The sequence below is a fragment of the Pinus tabuliformis genome, chromosome Q (assembly GCF_031772625.1).
Source record: "Pinus tabuliformis cultivar Carrire ecotype Pingquan chromosome Q, CPIR1, whole genome shotgun sequence".
NCBI lineage: Eukaryota > Viridiplantae > Streptophyta > Pinopsida > Pinales > Pinaceae > Pinus > Pinus tabuliformis.
In genome coordinates, this window is record NC_142296.1 from 617,313,440 (window position 1) to 617,337,588 (window position 24,149).

Consider the following 24,149-nt stretch of genomic DNA (forward strand, 5'->3'; position numbering starts at 1 on the left):
AAACACAAGATCCAATACCAATTAAGATTTGGTTGTCACACAAGAACCAATCAAACATGTTGCAATCAATGTATGACAAGGAATACTTTGCAAAACGAAATAAAATTGTCAAATACTATCAAATGAAAAGTTTAAGGACATATGATATAAGCCAAGCTCATTCAAAAGCAAATCATGATTAAGCATTGTAGTAGATTGCATGAGGACATGCAATAAAATCAGTTGGGGGGAATGTAGAGTCTCTAAAATGTATTCAAAATATCATCCACTTTCACCTTTATCACCACCATTTCACTCACATGTCACAACTCCATGACCATATAATATTTCATTAGCCTCCATTTTCATAATTATATGGGTTACCTTTGTGTTTTCCAAAAGTTAATGAGTTATAGTATTATAAGTGAATTAAATGGTTACAATTTAGAAAAATGACATATACTTGCTAATACTTAAAAGTGGCTTGCGTTTCATGACATGTGTAGGTTATTTGGAAGCCCAAGGCACCCTTATGTGGCCTCCAATGCTCAAATTCGAATTCTCTTCAAGATATGGAAGAAGATTTGGATAAAGGTCAAAGAGGATATGTGTCTCATCATTACCTATTTGAGTTGTAACTCTATGAGATTTTCTAGGGATATAGGGAGAGAATAATGGACCTCCATTAATGAGGTAACTTCTTATGTTTTTGTATAAATAGGAGAGCCTTCTCTTTTGAAAGGCATGTGTAAAGTTGGGGAAATGCTCATGTTTTGAATATAGAATTTGGATTTGGCACCACGCTCATAAGTGATGTTCACTTTGATTTGGTTATGCTTGCATTTGGAGCCTCTCAACTTTCCATCCCTCATGCTTTTGGATTGGCCATCTATAATGTTTGAGATTTGTTGTTTTTCATAGATTAAGATTTATTGTTTTTCAGATATTAAGATTTGTTGCTTTCATAGATTAAGATTGATTTCTTTCATATCTTTTCTTGTGTGAGAGGTTAAGAGTGATTGTTTTTATTGCTTTCATATCTAGAGGTTAAAAATGATTGTTTTTGCTTTCATTTCATATCATGTGGTTTTGATTATTCATTTCATAGGATCCTAATTTGATAATGTACACATGATCCCTTAGAGTAGATTTCATTTCATGCAATTTCATTTCTGAAAGAGTGGTGTGCTTTTCAATTCCTGCAAGTGTGGTAGATCAAGATTTCAATTCCTGCAAGTGTGATAGATTAAGATTTCAATTCCACGCACTGTACTATAATTTCTTTTGAATTGATTGTTGAATTAGAATAGGTGAATTTGGTTTTTCATTATTTGGTTTCGTAGTTAGATTGATCTAAATTGAAAGTTAATTTCTAGCATATATAGTGCATGCATGCTTCACAAGTTTTACGAAACCCTCGGGTTGACAATTAAATGATAGATAATTAACTTGCCTCAACACCCACAATGGAGGATTTTCTCCATATGGGATTTGATTTTGTCCCCGTTGAGGGTTACCTTGACCATAAGGTGAATGTTGTCCAGGGTAGGTTTGATATTGACCTACCATAGGCCGTTGATAAGCATTATACGTAACATATGGATTATAAGGTTGTTGAACCTGTTGACCCTGGACCTGAAGAGATTGGCCCTACTGCTACAAGGGCTGACCTTGTGCTTGCAAGGTTTGACCTTGTTGATACACATATGAAGCTTGCTGTTGCAGAGGTTGACCTTGTTGCTGCAAAGGTTGACTTTGCTGCTGTAAAGGTTGACCTTGCTGCTGCAAAGGTTGGGTAGGCTGCTAAACAAACTGATTTTACTGCTGCAAAGACTACCGAGACTGCTGCAATGGTTGCCCCTGCTGCTGTAGCAGTTGCCCTTGCTGCTGCAATGTTTTCCCTTTCTGATGCAAGGGTTGTTGGAAAGTTCCTTGGGATATACCTTGAGGGTATTGGTAATTTCTGAATTGAATCTGACCATATCCACCAGGAATAACGGATTGACCACGCTGGACATAAGCTCTTACTTGAGGAATGTAAGAGGGATTAACTAAGGCTTGTGAGCCATATGGGACACAAGCCTATTGGAGTGGAATCTGAACCATATAAGGCTGTTGGTACTGGATATTACCCGACCTAGATGGATCAACAGGGTTAGGAATACTACTAGAATAAGGTTGATTAACTCCAACCATGTGAGTTTGTAATCCACTCACATTGGTTTCACCTGACACAAGAGGAATATTCAGATTCCCCCCTAGGCAGTGGCACATTCTGTCCACTTAATGGAGGGGTAGAAGAATTAACTGAAACCTAACTTGAAACAATCGGTTGTACGGAAGGGTTAGTTGAAACGACGATACAGGCTGCGATGGAATCATAGGTTGAACGGGAATTGACGTGACAATAGTTTGTACAGAAGTTCGATAGGTCACACTTGGAATGAACAGACCAGATGTAGGCATACCATTTGAAGACCAAATGGGATTTTGATACAAGGACAAAGCACTAGGAGTACCCAAAACTATCTGAGATAAGGTTGTATAACTAGGTGGAAACATGTGTCCACTACTTTCAGGAAGCGTGAGAGATGGGACTCTTCGTGTAAAAGGAAAGCCTTCTGGAGGAAATTCATACCCTTGTTCATCATAAACATGAGGAGTATGAGTAGTGGAAACTTCTGAATGACCCGGAGATGAGGTTGGTATTTCAACCTCCGACTCAATAGATGGAAATAATTGGTGATGAGGAATCTGAGATGTGCGAGGAGATAACTCCAAAGGAATACCAGGTTGATCATAAGGAATGTAAGGATGCTAAGGAGATATCACAATAGAATCGAATAACAGATTTGACAGATGAGTGACAAGCCTCTGCAAACTCCCAGGGGTCTGCAGACTCTCATGGGTCTGTATAGGATTGTCTGGAGTCTCAGGATCAGATTCTCGAGGTGACTAGGAATCCAATGGAGGTGGATGAGAAGACATGGGTTGGATACTTGGAATAATACCAAGTTCAAAACCTTGATCTTCAAGTGACTGAGGAAGCTCTAGATGAACTCCTTGGGAGGACCCTTCAGTATCAAACAATGAAGGGGAATTGTGAGATGAACTCAATGGTTCAACCACGATGACTTCCTCTCAAGAGAAGAAAAGGAAAGGAGATTCATTGAGGGCTTATTAACAATCTTGAAATTAACAGGGAATTACTCAATATTGGTCCAAGAAGAAATTGCTTGGGTTCGACATGTTTATCGTGGGCAGTTATTTTTAGAAACAAAAACTTTGCCTTTTCATTTTTTAAGAGTTGAGAAAAGGATGAAAAGGTGACTCTAGTCGCTTTCAATGGTTTAGCGAGCTTGAAAGGATAAGTGCTTGATGATCTCTTCAAATTTAAGGGGTCAGAAAAGATCGAAATGACCACTCAGGTAACTCTAGGCAAAAAGGAGTACCAAGTAACCATGAAAATCAATATACACCTCAACAAATAAATTTACCAAGGACTTGACATACGTGCAGGAAATATCCCTGAATGCTATGTTCGGTGTATCACATTTACAGGGCGATAGACTCAGCTTCCTGTGGATAAATGTTTGCAACCTATAAGGGTTTCACTTTATATACTCGATGGTATAGGGAGCACAAGTCCATGCTAGCACTATCTAATGCAAGAACAAATGACAACTGCTAAGTTTTATAGATGCTGAAACACATCTCTAGCCTAGACCACTAAGTATGAATGTTAATGTTTCAAATGCTCCTTAGATTAATTGATAGATTTTAAAGTTAATCTTGAAATTATGTTTTGATTTCAAGGCCTTAATGATGTCACATGTTCCTAAAATGCAGCTAAATGATGAAATTGAAATCCTTTCATTCGATGAAGGTTACCTATTTAGGGAAGAAAAACACCCAAATCATGCATCAAACAAGAAACAATGCATCAATGACAATTTTCCAATGCTAAATGCCAAACATGAAATCTAATCTTTCATATGATAAGAAAATGCAATGCCAAAACAAAATCCTAAAGCAATCTACTTTAAGATATAATGATGATTTATTTTTCACTTTAATGCAAACAATGTAATCTAGTGCAAAAGAGCAAAAGAGAATGCAAACAACTCAATAATCATGAAAATCTCTTTCACATTAATGATTTTGAATGCAACAAATGCTTCGAAAACTACTTAAAATATAAACACTTTTGCTTTTACTTTTCGAAACACAAAGTTCCAAGCAAATATTTCCTTTCAGTTCAATCGAAAACAAATAATTTTATAATCTGTTGCTTGCCAAAGGGAGCTAAATTTACTTTAAAATCATCTACTGAATTCGACACTAATGAAAACAACCTAATACCCAAGAACCAAAAGTGATTTGCAAAAAACGCCCAAACACAAAAGACTCTTTTAACAAAGGTAATCAATCTCTGAAGAGAAGACCCATTAGTGAATGGAGGATGACCTAGAAGACCTAAAACCCTAAAAGGCAAATCAAGCTCCAAACACACTTAAACCCAATCAAGAGGAAATTTTAATCAGACAAACATGTCAAGAAAGACAAGGAAACTAAATTCACACTGGTAAGCCACTAAGAGAAGGAGAAAACTGAAAACAAGAAGACAAACCCTAATTTTCTTTAACCTCTATTATCATTTCACATGTTAAAGAAAAGAAGCGATCATGACTATTATAAACAACATATCCGCGAGGTAATCATGACTGTAAGAGACAAAACTGTGATGGTTGAGAAAGATATAGAAAAAAGAAAAAATCTTCAAGAATATCACAAATCAATAACCTTAAAGCAATTACCAGAAAGTGAAAATAGTTACAGACAAGCAAACAAGTTTGGGAATGGAAGGTTGGTCAAACCCATCACAAAAACAAGGTGAAGGATTGGATGGAAAGGATCATAGGCTCCCCAGCGGAGTCACCATTTTTTTGTCTAGGTAAATCCTCTCTGCGGACAGAGACGATCCCTCTAGCCCAATGAGTGGGTCTAGCAACCGAAGTGACAATCTACTAGACACTTTCCTAAGTTGCAATTGAAAAGAGAGACGAAGAAGATGACCTACCTCGTTCTGATGCTATATCGATCTCCTTTGTTGAAGACCTTGAATCACTTATGCCACGGGCTCGTTCTTGCTGCTCTCAGCGTTTATGCACCTGCACAAGAGATCAAGACACAACAAGGCATGCAAATACAAATATCATATTCAAAAGAAACCTACTTAACTGATCAAGGAATGTTAAGCTAAATGATACATGAGCATACACATTTAGGGAAAATGAACCAGCAATTGTATATTAATAGAAAATAAGGGGAAGCATACAACCAAGCCTTGATGTTGATAGGCTCTCCTTGAATGAATATCCAAGTCCAACCTAAGCTCTCCAAGCACTCCTCCAAGCCAAATGAATAGCATATATGCATAATATTAGCATAAGGGTGCAAATAGGCATAGACCAACCATTTGGGAATGGGAGAGGATGAATATATAGGTTGGGAAAGGGAGTTAGGACCTCTCCAAATATAGGATTAGGCCCTCATCTCAAGGAGGTATCTCATAGGGATAAGACCAAGAGGCCAAGTTGGGAGAATTCGACCTCATATATGCCAAACAACCTCCAGCTCACTGCTCTGGAAGCTTCTAGATCATGAAGCTTCTCATTCTCTTTAGGAAAGTTTCCTTTTTGGGATCATCACGGGTATACAAGGGAATAGAGAGATGCCATCGCTGGTCAAGTGGAGTGCGACAGGTGATCATCGTTGTTTTGGGACTCATAAGCGCAATGATTCTCAAATTAGGGATTTTGAGCTATTTCTTCTAAGAAAACTCAAGGAATTTTCCAATCAATGTCTTAGGAAGGATTTGAGCTACATATATAGAAGAATACACTGTATAATGGTCGTATTTTAGGCACTTCGAGGTATTTCATAGGGAAGTGCAAGAGGTGTGACAAAATACTGTGTAACAGGAAGATCCGTGCAACATTAACATCCCTGAATCAGAAGGACAACGCGAGGTTGCAGGACCAGAAGTTGAGATACCTGACATAATACTGCCTGTTAAGATGAGACAAGTCAATATAAGCTCAGAGGTGGAGCCCAAATTCACACACATCGGGGATTACTTGGATGAGGATATAGTAGGTAAGGTCGCGAATTACTGCATGAGTACCAAGAGATGTTTTTGATGAAGTTCACTAAGTTAAAGGGCATTTTAGGCGATCTGGGAATAATAAAGATCACTTTGAAGCCAGAAGTGAAACCTGTCAAACAACGACCATATAGGTTAACCCCAAAATACAAAGAGAAGATGAAGGAGGAGCTTGAGAAGATGTTCACAGCTGGAATAATTGAACCTATGGAAGAATATGAATGGGTAAACCCGATGGTAGTGCAGAAGAAAAATAACGATGGAAAAATAAGGATCTGTGTAGATTTAAGAAAGTTGAACGATGCATGCATACATGACCCATTCCAAACACTGTTCACTAATGAAATAAATATATGGGAGCAACACACTCTGTTGGTCATTAAATAAGTTAAAGATGACAACCGACAGATGTTTGAGACCAAGAATCAGGCCATCATGGAGCGTGATGAGGCAGCTACGCACATGCAACAACTAGAAGAGGCCATCACCAAAGCATGCAATGAGCTACCAGAGCTCCAGATCCAGACAGAGGCAACACCAGAAGAGAACCTTCAAAAGTTTGTGGTATCAATCAAATAATCAAAGGCACAAGTTGACAGAGTCAAATTTGAGCTAGAAATGCAGATTGTGGAGTTGCAGATGAGGCTACAGGCGAAAACTGCCCCAGAGGTTCGCAAACAATGCACAACAAATATCAAGGTTGCTATGGAAGATATAGCTACTACAGTCAAGGACTGTAGTCAAATCTTTGAAGATATGGAGATATGGACCTTGCTGTAGGAGGACCCACATGTACAAAAGATATAGGAAGAGATCTGTGACACACAACAAAAGTTTGATGAAATCAAAGTGACAACGCAGACCCTAACACCCGCGTAATAGTTTGTCCATCTCCAGGAGGGCAAGTTTTTGCAGGGAGAGATGAGCAAGCCATGATGAAAGGATAGGATTCTTTCAGCACTGACGCAACCATGGGCTGAGGAAGCCATTCATATCTCACAAATTGTGGAGAGCAAGCTGAAGAACATAAGGCAGATATAAAGAACTATTGGTCTAGTGACAGCAGGGCCAACGACAAAGAAGCTGGTAGAGGAAGTATGACAAGCCGCCATGCAGTAAGCAAAGACACTTCAACTTTTGAAGGGTGCATATAGTAGTCTCAAAGCAAAGGCTCAGGATGTACCAATTGAGTGACTCGATACGAGTCACATCTTTGTGTTGGGGGCCTGTTGGGTAGGGTCCCCCTAGGTCAAAGTTTTGTAATGAACCCGCATTTTGAGGAGTGGAAAGCACTTCGCGCATTGTTTTAGGAGCCATAGGGGCTCAAATCCCCTTATTTTGTAAAGGGATGGGATTAATTTGAATGTTTTAAGTTCCGCCCATGGTTTGCGGAGCATGGTATTATAAGGGAAAAAGATATATAAAGGGGTTGTCTTAGTAAGTCAAATGAATTCATCATATTTTGATTGTTTGAGTTTGTATTGTCATATCTTTTTGTATTAGAGAGAAGGGGAAGGCTCCCGCAACTATGTGTGCAGAGACTTTGGTAAGTCTGCAATTGTGTGCGCAAGAAAAGAAGATTGTAACTCTAAATATCTAAAGTTAATAAAGAAGATTTTGAAGGAAAATATATGTGCTTACCTTTTTTTACTTTACTTTATGCGATTATTGTTTACTTTTGTGTTGCACAATAAAGATAAGATCAGAATTCATAGCTGAATGCAGTTACAGTTAATTACAGTTAAGGTCCATTGATTTATGCATAGTAGATAGACTTTAGATCTGCGAGTAGTCTTTTTGTATCAATATATTAGATTCGGTATAATACTAAGTAAGATCACGTAGTGCAGAAATAGATCTAAAACTAAGCCAAGATCCACACTCCATATCCTTCTGGATGCAGAAACCTGGTTCCAACATTCCCCAATATCACCTCGGGTGAGAATGCAGTCTGCGCAAGCAGGTCGTTTCTGAAAGGGCCGGTGGTATAACATTTTGTTGGTTGGTGAAGCTAAATCTGAACCTGGGTCTGAGCCCCTTGCACAACTAATTCTGAACCTGGGTCTGAGCCCCTCAAGCCAACAATTCTTCACAACCTCCTATCTCTTGGATTTTGTCTATGTTAAGCACGTATTCCCAAAAATGAGTTGGAAGTGGAAAGCTTAGGAAGATCCAATTCAAATCTATTGTAAAGTAGTCTCACTAGATACCATAATAGAATTAAATATGTCAATACTTCCTTATCCCACTATTGAAACCCTGTTCAATGTACATGCTCCATGCATACATGAAGGAGTTGGGTAGGAGAATTTCCACAGTTGGTGATTGGTTTGTTGATTAGGATGGCACATATCCAAGGATATTTGGAGCAACAAAGACTCCTCGCCTACTACTCAATTTTGTAACAAATCGAGTGATATGGTAGGAGATAACATATCACATACACATAGGGGTAGGTGGAGCACTCCCATAGGATAAGAAGACTACTTGGCCACACATGCGATTATACCTAGGTTCCTATTAGTTTAAAGAAATGAAATAAGCCATAGTAGAATCCAATGCCATAACACTCTATCATTTTTGGGATCTAACATTCCACAAATATGATCACAACTTTGTGGTGAAAATTAATTGCAAGCACAGGTGGAACTACAAATTAAAGACATGAGTTAGGAAGAGAAATAGAAAATTCTTTGAATTTCTCGAAAGTCATCATTGGAACAAGCTATAATGTTTTCTTGGAGTTTACAAGTTATTTTCCTAAATCCTATCTAAAAACACGAGAATCCAAAGAGATTGGAACTATCAAGAGGAAGCCCAAAAATCCCTAGAGGCAGTTATTGATGTAGCCTATAAATGTTGTAAAACTCCTAGTGATAGGGACTTTTGGATCTTTAGTAAATTTTTTCATATTTTACAAGACATGATCTATGAAGCTAGTGGATTTCGTCTCTATTGATAAATAATATTGAGAAGCCTAAGACTGCGACTATAAGAATTGTGACTCAGAATGCATTTTAAATTTCTTTAGAGTAATCTCAAGTAGTTTCCTTTATGTGTCTATTCTGTGAGATTTATTACTATTAGCTAACATACTATTTTATGAATGAGATAACTCTTTTTGACATCGCTACTTTTCTTTATTTTCACTTTATTCAATGAGTACTGATCAAAACAAAAATCATTATTCTTAATTTTCTCTAGTAAGTTAAATAATTTAGTGCAAGGAAATCAACTAATTGTTTTCTTGACTATTGTCATGTTTAGTAGCTTATCTCTTCTATCCATATCTATCTTTCATTATTTAGTTAGTTTACAATAGTTTCAATTTTCAATAAAATAGTTGTAATTTAGTTTTTCACACTATCTGCTATGACGATACTTCAATATCTCACAACATCCAAAAATTCAAGCATGGTTACCAGACCATAATCTGGATGGGCCTTTGGTCCCAAATGGCGTGAGATCTATATGGGACCTACTACCAAAGAGAACCCTTGTGACTATTGCTAATTAATTTATCCCTGTTAACAAGTTGACATCAAATTACTGATTTTTTTTTCCAGTAAAAACATGTGTTGGTTGCAAAAGAGCTATTCAAAATGGAAAATTGCCATAGATTGCAACTTCTGACCAAATAAGACATAACACACCATTACCGATTACAATTACACTTTCATAACTCAAAGAGAAGCTTGTATCATTAAAAATAACAATTGCACAAATTAGACTATGGGATACAAATGCTTGCATATGGGCTTGTTTGGATCAATTATCAGTGTGCTTATCAATATGGATATTGTACAAAAAACATTGCCACATTTTGTAAATGAAACAACAATAATTGTAGTTGCATTAAAAGATGTTTGCAATACATGAATGGCTATCAAACAAGAAAAAGTACATGTACACATTATCTTAAGAGCATTGAAATAATTATGTTCAAGAATCTATATCAGGATGAAAACATTGGTAAGATGACTTGGAATCATGTTTTATAACAAACAACAATAAATCCATGAAAAATGAAAACATTGATTATGAAGTGATACAAATAATAAATTATAAAATGAAATACCTATATAAATAGTAATATGTGGTTTTACAGACTTACAACGCATCTATAATTTGCAAGACAATATCATTCAACTGGCACCAACTAATTTCAAGGAGAAATGTGTAGAGGAATGAACTTTCCAACATTACTCTACAGGAATCCATGTGATGATGGAAATACATAGAGATTTAACTACGAAAAATGTTACAATGGGAATTGCTATGTGCAAGTGGCGATTTCTCATATCACACAACAAACTTGTTTTTTAAAACAATAAGAATAATAATTGACAAAGTACTCTCTTGCATATGGATACATATGAGAAAAGGAAAACTAAGAGGAAGAAAGTATTGGAAGGAGATGTCAAGTACAAACCAAGTTTGGAAAAAATATTGAAATCTGACACTAGATACATAGATTTCAAAAACATTAGCATTTTCCTTGATTACTTGCAACACATTGGGAAAAATATTTGCAATGATATGATGACTGGGGCCTCCTACTTTTTTTGTGTGAAATTTTCTAGTGCAGAGCATTGATGGAACCCATCAGTGAATACATTATCCAAATTGTATAGCAAGATAAAAGTCAAAAATAAAATTGAAACACACGAAGGCAGTGAAATTGATTACCTCACAAGAAAATATCTAGTCACATGTAGTAATTATTATAGAAATAGAATCAATGTTTAAAAGAAAATAATATGCCATGATGAAACATTCTTTGGAAAAGTACTAGACTATTCTTTCTAATAGAGTTTCAAAATAGGGGAAGGGAACATGAACATGGATTTCTATGGATAGAAAATGCTCCAATATATGGAAGAGTTAGTAACTCAAAATGGATTTTGTCTATATGAAGCATGTATTCCCAAAAATGGGTAGGAAGTGGAAAGTTTAGGAGGATCCAATTCACATATATTGTAAAGTCCTTTGGGAGTCTCATTAGATCTAGTAATACACTAAAATATGTCAATACTTCCTTATCCCACTATATGAAATCTTGTTCAATGTACCCACTCTATGCATATATGAAAGAGTTGGGTAGGTGAATATCCACAGTTGGTGATTAGTTTTTTGATTAGGATGGCACATATCTGAGGATATTTGGAGAAACAATGTCTCCTCACCTACTGATCAAGTTTGTAACTAATCAAGTGATATGGTAGGAAATAACATATCAAGTATGCACATGGGTAGGTGGAGCACTCTCATGGGATAAGAAGACTACTTGGCCACACAAGCCATTATACCTAGGTTCCTATTAGTTGAAAGACATGAAAGAATCCATAGTAGAATCCAATGCCCTAACATTATAATTTTTGGGATCTAATATTCCACATCTATGGTCCCAACTATGTGGTGAAAAATCATTTCAAGGCATGCAAGTACAGGTGGAACAACTAATTAAAGACAAGGGTTGAAAAAAAGAAATAGAAAAATGCCTTAAATTTTTCGAAATTCATCTTTGTAATAGGTTATAATGTTTCTCAAACAAAAAAGGAGAATGATCAAGCTGTGAGAGAAGCCCTTGAGTAGAAGAAAACTTCCCAATAAGAAGCAACTAGAGTTGCACACAAATAGAACCTAAAATAGGAGTAGGAAGTAGCCGGGATAGCTCAGGAAATCTAGCTCAAGAATAAGGAATATGAAAGGATGATGAGGCAGAAAGAATGGAAAATAAAAGTAGAGAAAGAAACAAGGAAACATGAGGAAGAAGAGAAAAGACATAAAAAAAATGTAGAGACCAAAGCAACAAAAGAACCTCTCAAGGCCCAACAAGAAGCACAAAAACAAGATGCCCACCAGAGAAATATTTAATGGCCATTAGTCCAATTCAACCAATGGCTCCTATCATCACAAATTGTCACTTTCTAGTTACAAATATGGGAATCAGACCAACTAGGAAAAAATAAAGTGGTTAACTTGGGAAAATTTAGATATGATCACATGTTGGATAGCATAATAGAGCACAAGGAGAAGACCCTAACAACTCCTCATATGCCTCTAATGTTAGTCATCATAGGAAGTTCCATTGTGCCAAACACCATAAAAGATCCACTTATGATGGCCTCATTAGGAACATAATTCTCTCAACCCATTGAGAGAAATGTGAAAGAGCCCCTCATACCACATAACATAACTAGAGTAGCAGGTCAAGTATTGAAGGTTGACAACAAAACACTAAAGAAGGAGGGAAATAATATGGAATATTATTGGTATTATTCTTCTAAAGTGCACGAGTCTTACAAGGCCATAGTTAAGCTAGTTTATTCATGTCTCCAATAGATCTAGAAGATCTCTACCAAGATGTCACTACTATGGGAAGAGGTACTCGACTGCAAGGAGTATGAATTTTTGTGAACCAACTAGAGCAACGACCCAAGTAATATTCATAGGCTCCACAAGAGGTCTCTAAAGGTTTTAACCCTGTACATAAATTACCTACAAATGAATTCTTAAAACAAAAAAATATACAATGGGAAGAACATAAAACAAATATATATATATATATATAGTGGATTATGGTTTATGAATGCTTCGACATGTATATATATTTATTGTATCATTGAAAGGAATATAATGAAAAATCAATCTGGTATTCCTTTTGGGATCAAGGGAAAACTAGGAATACCAGATTGATTTTTCATTATATTCCTTTCAATTCTACAATAAATATATATACATGTCAAAGCATTCATAAACCCTAATCCACTAACCCTGGATTAGAACATAAGCATAGTTGCCTTAACCAGATCTACAAATACCATGGGAAAAAACCACTGTGTGAAATAACCATGCATGACAACCATGTGAAATACCGTGGTAGTTCCGCCCACCATCTTTGGGTCTGCCCACCTATTATTGGGTCCACATATAATAATAAAAAAATTTCGAGGCACTACCATGGACCCCATGACATGTGTAAATAATATAACACACACCCAACATTCTCCCACTTGTTGTTTTATTTCCACACCAGGGGTCACAGGAGAGCTTAGTAATTGGTCCAGGGATACAATGCCCATTGCTTCTCTACACTAAGAAAAATTCTCAGTGCTTATAGACTTTTTTAATGCATTTAAAACATTCTTCAGAGTGTCCACCTTTACCAGCAACACCTTTTTATCTTCAACCATATCCCTCACAAAGTGATATTGAACATTAATGTGCTTTGTCTTTGAATGATAAGCAGGGTTCTTTGCCAAGAAAATTACACTTTGGATGTCACAATCTATCCTTATAGCTCGTTTTATCAATCCCATACTTGAACACAATATCTACAACCAAACTTATTCCTTACTTGCATGAGTCGCTGCCATGTATTCAGACTGTGTAGTTGAAAGTGCCACTACAAATTGTCTCTTTCTCATCCAACTAGCTGCTCCTCCAAATAGCTTAAACACATACCCACTTGTAGATATTCTTCGATCCAAATCTCCATCCTAGTCTACATCAACAAAGCCATGTATATCCAAAACTATTTCAAATCCTTGTCTTCCTTAGTAGCATAGACCATAATCACTAGTGCCACACAAATACTTGAAAAACTGCTTCACGTTTGTCCAATGCTCCTTCCTTGGTTTTGACATATACCTGCTCAATACTCCCACTGCATGTGCAATGTATGGTATGGTACAAACCATTGCATACATCAGTGTACCAACTGAACTCACATATGGTGTCCTCTTCCTCTTCCTGTGTCTTGGGACATTGCTCAACATATAACTTTACACCTACATGAATAGGAGCCTTCATCAGTTTTCTATCTTTCATATTAAACCTCTGCAATATTGTCTCAACATACTTCCTTTGGTTTAACCAAATTTTCCTCTGTGCCAAATCTCGTTTATTTCCATGCCCAAAATATAGTTTGCAACACCACTATCCTTCATGTCGAATTTAGCGGACAACCGGGTCTTCAAATCCTGGATAATTTCTGTTGGACACCTAATCCTCAATGGGTTAGTGTGGAAGCTGAATGGACAAAAGGAGTCCAAGAGACCTTGGGATGTGGAACCCAACGGTCAGATATTGTACTATAAATGTAAATCATTTGTTAATAAAAATTGTACTCTCCTGATTATCTTTCATATTATTCTTGCTCCCATGTGTGTTTGACATGGTATCAGAGCGGGCGAATTCTGACCCTGCTCCAATTTGAGCCACTGTTTTTTCAGTTTTTCTCTATTGGCTCTATCCTACTTGCCAGAACTTGAGTGCTCTAATTGCCTGCATGACCTAACTCTCCACTAATTTGGCCTCTGTCAGAAACGCATTTTCTCATTTTTGGGCATTCTCTGCAATTGTCAGCGCTCTTTCTTTGCAACATCCACTGTTCGTCTGGCCATTTCATTAATTATGACCTCTGCGCTTCCCTGAATTTGTAACGCTGCTCCGTTGATTGAGTTGAACTCTGGTCCGACCTGCCGGATAGATTTGATATCATACTACATTTCCATTTCCACCAGTTCCACCAGTTGCAAAATCATTAGCACTTCCATTAAACTCTCTCAATACTTTACCAGTCCTCACGTCAAAAATGTTGAGGGTAACCCTCTGTGTGTCTCGAGGATTACTTGGCTCGCGACTGCTGTAAGTAACCAAGAATTTTCACTAGAAGAGAAATCTATCAATTTTACCTGCGGATGTGCAAATCGCATCAGACGTTTAAAGGTTGTAGCACCTCCCCAAATAGCTGCTCCCTGCCTGTGCACTGCTGCGAGGTAAGTTCCAAGAGATAACCACTGGACAAAGCTTTCAGTCTATTATCCACGTCGGTAGACTAGTTCTGGTCTGAGTTGTCTAGGATCATTCCAATAAACTTCAGTGTCTGTGTTAGCACGAATAACAAATTGATCACGTCCTTTGTCGTCTGTTAGCCATTGTTGTAAATTTTCCACAGGTGTATAGGCCTTTGTTTCTGGAGGAATCCACCCATTTGATACTTTCATGTATTTATCGAAGTCATCAAACATGTTAACAACAAATATATGGGATTTATCCAGCTTATATCCATTTGTTTGATCTTTTGTTGTCTGTACTTCCTGAGGGGTATTGTTTCCAATACGGGCAAAGTATTTGTCATCTCTGCCACCAGCCCATCTAAATACAGGCCAAGACACACCAACAACACCATCACGCTACAGCAAGGAGCCCCTTCTCCATGAAAACTGCAATATGATTGTGCGCAGATTATGCACACCTGCGCGTTATCGTGATGTTGATATATGTATCAGAACCCAATCTATAGAGTATCACACCAGTAGCAAAATTTGACGGGACGAATGATTTAGTCAACAGTGCGAAATCAAGGAAATGGTGTATAGAAAGGTTGCTGTGAGCAATGCAATGCATCAGGCATGGAGCGGTTTGAATTAGCAGCTGGCATGTAACCATTGTGACAGATTCCTGTTTAGTGCGATGGTTAGGTAACAATATGCAGAATTGATTTTTAATGTATCATGAGTGAGCTCGTGTTTTCAGGTCCGCATGCAGCTCAAGCAAGCCATATATCCCTGTGTTTGGTAGTGGTTCGGGGTTGCCGTATGCAGTAAGGGTAGCATGGCTCCTCACGCGGCCTCTCCTCGATGTCGATCTCCGGTGATGGTGCAGTAACCCTTGTTTGTCCGGGCAGAGCCCTCCACGGACTTTCCTCGTTCTGCAGAACAAGCCCTCTTGGCCTATGTTCTGGTCGCTTTGGGCATCCACAGGTTATCATTTTTTCCTAAAATAAAACTGATCGAACTGCTGGGTTTTTTTGTATTGTAATTTTCTTTCGCTTCTCTGAAAGCCCCTGGAGCAAAGTTACCGAGACGAAGTGTTTCATTTATGATACATTGGGTAAATTTCATTGACTGGTAGTGCATACTTTGGTGGCTGATAAATTACTGTTGGAAGGTCGAATGCATCGAACAATGAGTTGTATTTTCCACAAGTCCATATTATCTTTGCTGTAGCAGACTCTTTTAGAGATGCCAAGTTGAATTGGTTAATGATTTTGGTGATTGAACTCGAGGAGTTCTTGCCTGTTCATTTTCAGAAACTTTGTTTCAGTCTTGTGGCTTTAATTTGAGAAGACAGTTGGTTCCATGCCTGAAGTAATCTTTCTAGAGTTGGTTCGTGACCTGCATAGGCCAACTTTGTATTTTCTACAGCGACTCATCGCTGCCCACTGAAAATATTTGTTGTTTATAAGGGGAGAGAAGTAACAATGTGCACAGTCCACAATGAAGTTTGAATCTGCCATGGCGCATTGAATTTTTATGTGGTGCATTGGATATCAATTTTTTTTTGATTTTTGGTAGCATTTCTCATCTTATACTGAAGGCAAAGCGACCAAGAGCTTTTAATATCATTACCACAAGACGGGTTTGTTTTCTGGTATGTGCGTTGAGTAGTGAGTCAAGTGTCTTTAGTCGGTAGTTATATCAGCTGGTGGTGAATTTATACTATGAAACCCTTGAAATTGCAATGTTGACTTGGTTTATATATCTGCATTGTTCCACATAAGATTATGAGATTATGTACAATTCTTTCTCTGGGAATCTGTAATCCCACAATTGTAGCTGTTCCACATGTTATCATGAATGGTTACAGTCGCTATTGAACTTGACTATTCTTTTCCACTGGCCGAGAAAGTGAAGGAGTATTTGAAGGATTCAAGCAAGTTTGCAGTTGCTGCTGCCCCAATTGTGGCATTGTATTTAAAACCCATTATAGTTTCTATCTACATATATATGCATTGATTCCCTGATTCATTTGCTACACATTTATACAAGATATTGCTGTGTACTGTAAGTGGATATTACTTTTCTGCATTAAGTAATAATTGTGATCAGTTTTAAGTGTAAATCTGACATTGAAGAAAAATGGCCAGAATCAGTGAAGTATTAGAGTTCATGAAAACTCTTATACAATCTACTGATGACGACACATTACAAATCAGCATAGGATCTCTCTCAGAAATTCAGACATGTCTACAAAATGCACAGGAAAAGATTGATTTTTTGCAGCTTGAATCTCAGCTACAGCAGGAAGAATTACAGCAGTGGAGTCATCATTCTGAATCTGTTTCTGTTCAGAAGATTGAAACAGACTCCCATAAACAGCGAGACAATATTGTTGAAGTTCATTCAGATCTAGTGCCCAATAAAGCAACAGTTGTACATGCAGATGCAGAAACTCAGTCTGCACTTCCCAAGCCCATCATCAGACCTTGGGAACAACTTGTCCACAACAAGCATAGAACTGGTCTTGGATATGACAAGGACTTGTCCTTTCATATTCTAGACTACTCAAAACCAATTCAGTTTTAGAGTGCTGGATTCATTCATGACAGTTCATCTGCTCTTCATGATAGTTCACCTCCAGCTGTTCCAGATTCTGCCCCTCTTCCACAACAACAACAACAACAGATTGTGAAATTCCAACATTGTGATCGAGTTGGCCATATGAAAGATCATTGTTTTGATCTTCATCCATGTAAGCACTGTCATAAAACCAGCCATTCTTCAAACAGATGCTTCAGAAACAAACCTCCTGCAAGAACAAAGATTCATCTTGGATGGATCGCTTCTTGGCAATGGGCATCAACAACCAAGAAGATATTTCAGTCACATGTCAGAACTTGTTCTAGAGTATTGAACAGTCTTGCAGTTGAGTTTTCTCCATCATCTCACCTTGTATCTGACAGGGGGGGAAATGGTGGTCATCTATAAGCTTCAAAGTCACATCAAGCGAGCCTGTGCCACAACCTGCCATACCAGTTTCAGAGTTGTAGCCAGAGACAAAGATGCCCCTAAACATGCCTTCAGTTGGCAATCTGTGACACTTCCTCTAGTAGAAGACTTCAGCTTCTTGCTAGTTTTGGAAGAATTCTAGGAACACAATTGAGAACACTTCCTCTAGCAGAAGACACCAGCTTCTTGCCAGATTTGGAAGAGTTCCAGGAATTGCATTAGCATTCCAGAGTTGTTGGTCATCCTTAAACCATCACAGGTTGAGACTTCCCTTTTCAGGTTGAAGTTTTCCCTTTTATGCGAGGTGAGACCTCCCTTTCATGGTTGAATGTTTCCCTCTTCAAAACAATAGGAGCACTTCCTCTAGCAGAAAACTTCAGTTTCTTGCCAGTCTTGGAAGAGTTCCGGGAACTGCACTAAGCGTTCTAGTGTTGGTGGTCATCCTTAAACCACTGTCCTTTATACCAACATTTCAGAGAGCACATTCAGCCTAGTGCTGCCATGCATTTTTGCAAATTTTGTATTTCAGCTCTCTTCTTGGACTCATACATAACCCTTCGGATTAAGGGGGGGAATGTTGGACACCTAATCCTCAATGGGTTAGTGTGGAAGCCGAATGGACAAAAGGAGTCCAAGAGACCTTGGGATGTGGAACCCAACGGTCAGATATTGTACTATAAATGTAAATCATTTGTTAATAAAAATTGTATTCTCCTGATTATCTTTCATATTATTCTTGCTCCCATGTGTGTTTGATAATTTCTTTGTCATTTCAAATCAATAACATATCATCCACATACAAGACCAAATCAATTACATGGTCACCAATTAATTTAAAATACACATAATGATCTGCTTTGCTCCTTGTGAAGCCAAGTCCCCGTATATGTAACAACCCCATGAAAATTCCATGTAATAAAAGTTAATAAAGGCAAAAATAATAACCATGGTTGATGGGACACTTATTCCAAGCTGAATTTTCGGCAAGGCATCCTAGTGTGGGTGTTCATTTGGTTATTAATGGATAAGGAAATTGGCAAAGGCAATGAATAAGGATTTGGAAAGGAAAAATGACATTTTTGGCACATTTATCTATGAAAATAATGGAAATTAGGATAAAATGGAGGTGAAAGGTCACAAGTTGCATGTGAGGAGGAAAATGAAGAAAATAGAGGCCTCATTCATAAAAATTCTTCGTGGGATAAGTTGGTAACCTTTTGTCAGTTCAGTGTTAGAGCTCTCTCATTATTCTCTCTCTCATACTCTTAGACACTTAGAGTTTTCTTGGAGCACTCTTGGAGGGTGTGGCATAATTGGATTTTTGGAGAAAGAGGGCAAAGGAAGAGTAGGAGAGTGCAAGAGAACATTAGGATCAATAACTACAGTGGATTTTGCTTGCAAGTACCGAGTTGCATGTATGTTTCCTCACTAGTTTTGGCATGCACGGCATATGCATGTGGTTTGTTGGTTGTGATCTGTCATTAGCATGGAGGATGGTCGAGATTGACAATGGATTGCCTAGCCTTTCCATTTCCTGGATAGCCATGGTGATTGTGGATTTGTTTTCCTTGTTTTGTTTTGGTTGGTTCTTATATTTCCTTAGCTTGGTTTGAGTTATTAGTTCTGGAAGCCCTGGTTGGTGATGAGCCACATAAATGGGTAATTATATGGGATCATTTTGCCTCCTAACTTAGCTTAATCCACCATTCTCATTATTTTATTGCATGTTTTTGATTATATTTATGCTAATAGAGTGAGTTGGGTTGGTCATTATGCCTTGAAGTCTAATGTGTGCTTAATGCAGATTTTTGGTCAATTTTGGAGACAAAGTCAAAGATTTAATGAACACTTGGCATCAAATATTTGAAGAAGACAAGGGAGAGGATTTATAGGAGGGTGCCCCCTCATTTACGACTCCCTACTTCGAATTCTCCTTCAGAAAGCTCGAAGCACAAGCAACCACATCAATGCACCAAAGAGGCAGCTAAGCAAGTGGAGGATAACTACTGTCTATCTCAAGTTTTGTGAGCCAAGTCTCTTGATTTTAAGGGAGATGTTGGGAGCTCTAGTTGTATAAGTAGAGAGGCTTAGGGCTTTATTAGGTTGTTGGATGTTAGTCAAAATTTTGCACTTTTGTTGCAGCTTTTCTCTGCTCAACTTCTAGCTTACTTTTGTAGACAATTTCATGTAATTTTACTGTTATTTTGATAATGAAGATGAGTTTGTTTCTGAGATAGCACTGAGTTACCTTAGAGGGCTGAAGCTCTTGGGTTAGCGTCCAATCCAAGAATCCAAGCACCTCTTGTTTTGTATTTATATGCTTTGTTTCAGTTTATGAAAGAGTTGCTGATAGATAGAATTCTTTCTTAGTTAAGAATAGGTTGCTTTTGGTAATTTAAAAGGTTGTTTCCATTTCAGTTTGCTATAGAAAGTTTAATAGTGATAGAAGAAGATACAAAAGGTCCATCAATAGAGCCTTGGCCTCCTTTCTCCCCTTTGGGACCATGAACTGAGGCCAAGACCCTCTTGCTGCCACAAAAAACATAGATTTGCCTTTGCCATAGGATTTCTAGTGTTGCAGCTTGTTAGAAGGTTAATGCTTTGCTGTATATCATCATGCTCATTTCTGTCTATGCAATAAATTTACGTCCATGTTTTCTTTCCATATATCATTGTTCAGCGTTTACTTTCCTAGATCAGAATTTAGACTAGCTTGACGAACAGTTCTGTTTTTTAGTGTAGCCAGTTTCTTTGCTTGCTTAGTCTCAGTGTTTGATTTTCAGTTCTCTTGCAGTACATCTCTACTCACAATAAGTCAACCAATCAAATGTCACCATCTCTCTTTGATCCATGTTCCACAGGTCATCCAAAGTCCCTTAGAAACTGAGCTTCTGGGAGAATTGAAACAGTTATGTGTAAAGATACCTCTTCTACAAGACATAAAGGATGTGCCTATATACAATAAGATGATCAAAGAGAAGTGCTTCAAGCATCCAGGTAGGTAATCTGTCCGAAATATCAAGACCCTAGAAGCCCAGTAGTTGATGTCCACATCAATGGCACCATGATCCCACATACCTTGATTGATCTAGGAGCTGCCATTAATGTGATGACAAAGGACACCATACTCAAAATCAACCTCCAGGGCTCCTTGAGAAAGACCACAACAGTACTGGAGTTAGCAGACCACTCCACCGTGACCCCTGAAGGGATTATGGAGGATATGATGGTCTCAATTGATTCTTGGGAGTATCCTGATGATTTCTTAGCTCTCCAGCCGAAGGCAAAGCTCACTGGGTATCCTCTCATCCTAGGAAGACTCTGGTTGGCCACTGCCGATGCTTACATCAGTGGTCGGGCTGGGAACATGACCATCAAGAATAGGCATATGTCCAAGCAGCTAATACTATAACCTCTTGCTCAACCCTTGCTAGAACATGATCTACCTCTCTGGTTGGAGGAGGAGGATGAGGATGAAGTCTATTCTACACCACTATGTGCAGTAGAAACTGTCATGGGGGGAAAACCGCAAAATGAGGATGATATCATCGAAAATTTAATTCAGAATCCACCCTCCAGTATTTTGCCATTAGAATATCTAGTGAAAGAAACCTAAGACAATCCCCTAACTGATCTCTGTGTGGCTGACCTGACCTCTCTCCATGTTAAGAATATAGAGTTCAACCCAGAAAGAACCTTGAAAATCAACTCATCCCTATCCACCTCCCAGGAGAAGGAACCATGCAACTTATTAAGAAAACATTTAGATGCCTTCGCTTAGAGTTATAAGGAGATGAAGGGAGTGCACCCTTCAATATGTACTCATCATATATACATTAAGGAAGATTGCAAACCAGTAAGGCAGCCTCAAAGGAGGATGAATCTAGCCCTTAAAGACATTGTTAAGGAAGAATTGCAAAAACTGCTTGATGCGGGATTCATCTACCCCATCTCTGACAGTGAATGGGTCTCTCCTTTGGTGCTAGTGCCAAAGAAAAATGGTAAGTGGAGAATCTGTGTTGATTATCAGGAACTAAACAAGGCCACTAAAATGGACCATTTTCCTTTGCCTTTCATAGATCAAGTGTTAGATGGTCTGGCAGGGAAAAAGTTTTTCTCCTTCCTAGATGGGTTTATTGGGTACAATCAGATTCAAATCAGCCTGGAAGACCAAGATAAGACCACTTTCACTTGTCCTTGGGGTACCTTTGCATACCGGGTCCTTCCTTTTGGTTTGTGCAACGCTCCAGCCACTTTCCAGAGAGCAATATTGAGTATATTTACTGAACTGGTTCATGGTGCGGTGGAAATATATATGGATGATTTTACTCCTTATGGTTCTAACTTTCAAGAAGCTTTATCTAACCTAGGGAAAGTTTTGGACAAGTGTATTGAAATGAACCTGTCCTTCAGTTCGGAAAAATGTGAATTTTTGATGATTGAAGGGACCATGCTAGGTCATGCAATATCTCAACAAGGATTGCAAGTGGACCCCAAAAGAATTGCCATCATCCAAAGGGTCCCACCTCCTCAAAATGTGAGAGATGTACAAAGTTTCCTAGGCTTAGTAGGATATTATAGAAGATTCATTAAAGATTTTAGTAAGTTAGCCTCTCCATTGTTTGGTCTTTTGGGAAAAGATGTTGAGTTCATATGGACTGAAAACTGTCAAGAAGCCCTAGATATCTTGAAAAGCAAACTTGTTACTGCCCCAATTTTGAGAGGCCCAAACTGGGCCCTACCTTTCCGCATTCACACAGATGCCTCGAAAAAAGCAATAGGAGCAGCCTTGGGACAAATTGATGAAAAGTTACCTTATGCCATATACTTTATAAGTAAAAATTTGTCAAAGGCAGAGTTAAACTACACGGTCACCAAGAAGGAACTCCTAGCTGTAGTGCATTCCTTAAATAAATTCAGACATTACATCACAGGCTATCAAACCTTTGTACACACTGATCATGCTGCAATTAGGCACTTAATGAATAAACCATATGTAAATGCTCGCATTATTAGATGGTTGCTTTTGCTGCAGTAGTTTGATTTAACCATTGTTGATAAGCTTGGTAAAGAAAATGTTGTTGCTGACTTTTTGTCTAGAGTAAATTTGCCTGCAGGTGAGGAAGGAATGGTGGATGATCAAATGCCAGATGAGCACCTATTTTCTATCTTAGTACTCTCTCCATGGTTTGCTAATATAGCAAATTACTTGGTTTCAACACAGTTCCCACCACACCTGTCCTCAAAAGAGAAGAGTAAGATCGTGAGGAAAAGTGCTCCTTTCACTTGGATTGGGGGCAATCTCTTCAAACTTGGCCCATATCAGATCTTGAGAAGATGTGTCAGGGAGGAGGAAGTTTTTGACATTCTCCTAACCTGTCATGACGGGCCTTGTGGAGGCCATTTTGCAGCAAAAAGGACTGCCTTCAAAATCTTGCAAGCAGGTTACTATTGGCCCACTCTTCATCAAGATGTGAAGAGATATACCAGCCAATGCAATCGGTGCCAAAGGATGGGGAAACCTACTCCAAAGGATGAGATGCCATGTAACCTCAAGTGTCTTTTGAGCCATTTGAGAAGTGGGGCATGGACATTGTGGGTCATATCTACTCTCCTTCAAAATAGAGGCAATACATCATTGTGTGCACTGATTATCTGACAAAATGGGTAGAGACAAAAGCAATCAAGGCAGCAATAGAGGAAAAAGTAGCTGAGTTTTTAAGAGAGAACATATTCTATAAGTTTGGGTATCCAAGAGAACTAGTTACAGATCAAGGCAGTCAGTTCACTTCCAATTTGATTGAAGACCTGCTCACACATCATAGAATCAAGCACATGACTTCCACCCCTTACCATCCACAATCCAATGGGCAGGTGGAAGTCACTAACAAAGCTTTGGAAGGAATTTTGACCAAGATATTGAGCAGCAGCAGAAAAGATTGGGCGGATAGACTAGTTGAGGCCACCTGGGCCTACAACACAACATGGAATACAACCACAAGGTTCACACCCTATGAACTGGTCTATGGGAAGAAGGCTTTGTTGTCAATATAATTTGAATACAATACATTGAGGATGGTAGCTCAGCTAGACCTAGACCTCAGCCATGCATAGAGGGAAAGGCTACTCCAGCTCAATGGATTGGATGAACAAAGATTGCAGGCCCTTCTCCACACAGAGGTAGTCCAGCTTCAAAGGAAAATATG